Source organism: Oratosquilla oratoria, chromosome 28 (genome assembly GCF_046742065.1).
Source record: "Oratosquilla oratoria isolate Oo_2021 chromosome 28, ASM4674206v1, whole genome shotgun sequence".
NCBI lineage: Eukaryota > Metazoa > Arthropoda > Malacostraca > Stomatopoda > Squillidae > Oratosquilla > Oratosquilla oratoria.
In genome coordinates, this window is record NC_134804.1 from 20,141,241 (window position 1) to 20,143,386 (window position 2,146).

The window sequence follows — 2,146 nt, forward strand, 5'->3', positions numbered from 1 at the left end:
TGATGGGGAGTAAAATGTATAGGAAATGGAATGAGTGGGAGTGGTTTCTATGCTTTTTCTTTTTGGCTACCCCCCGTGTAAGGGGGAAAAAGGCTTTTGTATATGTATCTATATGTATGAATGGATCAGTTGGTAAACCATTGGTTTGGTATTGAGCGAGATCTCAGTTCAAATTCCTTGGTGGCTATCAGTAATTACTTGATTGATATTCGCTGCTACTATTAATTCACTTCAGGAATTTACAACGACGAAAGCCCTTAATGGTTTTGTACTCGTCTTACCGACCGCCTGAGTTGAACTCGGAATATCTGTGACACTGGGTCAAGACTGGAGTTAGCAGTTTATCTTGAATCTTCGGGAGTCAGTTCATCTTCAAGTTGAAGATCTTTTGTGGCTCTCACTGCTCAGTCGGTAAGGCGTTGGTTTGGTATTGAGTGATACCTCGGTTCACACCTCAGGGTGACTATTGGAAATGATTTGATTGGTATTCGCTGTTACTAGCAATTGACTTCAGGTATTTACAACATCGAAATCCCGTAAAGGTTTTGTAATAGCCTTACCAACTAAGCTGAGATAAGCTCGCGATATCTGTGAAATTAGGTCACGACGGCAGTTAGCATTCTACCTTAAATATTCGGGAGTTTTTTCAGCTTCAAGTTGGAGATCTTTTGTAGATCCCACGGCTCAGTCGGTAAGGTGCTAGTTTGGTATTGAGATAGACCTAGATTCAAAATCTGGGGCAGCTGTCGAAAATTATTTGATTGATATTCGCTTTTATTAGCGATTCACTTTAGGTATTTACAGTGATGAAAACCCGTAAAGGTTTCGTACCAATATTTCTTATTGACCTGAACTGAATTCGGGACCTCTGTGAAATTAGGTCGCGACGGCATTTAGCAATCTATCTATAATACTTGGGAGTTAGTTAAACTTCAAGTTGGTGATCTTTTGTAGCTCCCACGGCTCAGTCGGTAAGGCGTTGGTTTGGTATTGAAAGAGACCCCGGCTCGAACCCCAGGGTGACGTTTGGTAAATATTTTTTTCATATTCGCTGTTACTATCGATTCTCTGGAAACGGTAAATCTATACATTTCGACTGCAAACTATAATTCTTATCAATAATACAGAATGGTAGGAGGGTATTATATAATATAGCACTTTCTTACAAATAGAGAAACAGGGGAAGGACCAAAGGATGCCTATTGACGATGTTGGTGGCCATAATTACATATATTATGTACGGAGACCACTACCCCTTTGAAATATTAATTTTGTGAATACATTCTATTAATGTGGATTCAACCATATTTATTCCCAATATGAATATTCCAAAGGGGCAGTGGTCTCTAGATATAATATTTAGAATCATTGGGTCACCAGCATTACCAATGGACATGTTCCACCTGACCCCACACCGCCTGTGTGTATACAAATATGTATGTATATATATATATATATATATATATATATATATATATATATATATATATAAATATATATATATATATATGTATATGTATATATATATATGTATATATATTGTATATATATGTATATATAATTCATTTGTTTATATACATATATAATATAATACTTGTACTCATGCATATACGAAATCAAATGCAACTAATGATTATCGAAACTAACATTGGGTTAAATTTAAAAAGTATTGTATCTTAGTAATTCACCGAGTTGATATATATTGTTTTACCTTTACTGACGTGATTCTGCAGTTTGAGAAACATACCTGCAAAAGTAAAGAAAAAAATATTAGTTAGAGGCTCTTTTATTCACTTTTAAAAATGGGATGAGCCCAATGATAAACTAATGCAATGGTTTAGTTTACAAGCTTTCTGCATAATTAACGAACTACTTAGATATGGATCTTGTAGTTAATATACTTGTGTCCCTTCTGAATAGGTTATATTCGTACGTATTCCGACCTGCTATTGCCACTAAATCTGTATATAAGGTTGATCACAGAAACATTATGTTAACTTTACAGTAAGACTGAACAAACTTTTCTGAGCTTTATTTACAACATGATTATAACAGTAAAATTTGTAATATTTAAATTATATTGTTTTACCCTAGTTGCTATATTTCATTGGATTCATTTGTATAATTTAACTTAACTTTATTTATT

At 34.3% G+C, this 2,146-nt stretch overlaps 1 protein-coding gene across 1 annotated transcript in view; it reads right to left on the reverse strand.

The window, feature by feature from the left end:
• The window catches only part of LOC143040457 (uncharacterized), a 583,849-nt gene that overhangs the window by 484,576 nt on the left and 97,127 nt on the right, over positions 1-2,146 (reverse strand). The window contains exon 2 of the mRNA XM_076211551.1: positions 1,712-1,747. The gene's annotated coding sequence lies outside the window, so the exon portion shown is untranslated. The remainder of the gene's footprint in view (positions 1-1,711; positions 1,748-2,146) is intronic.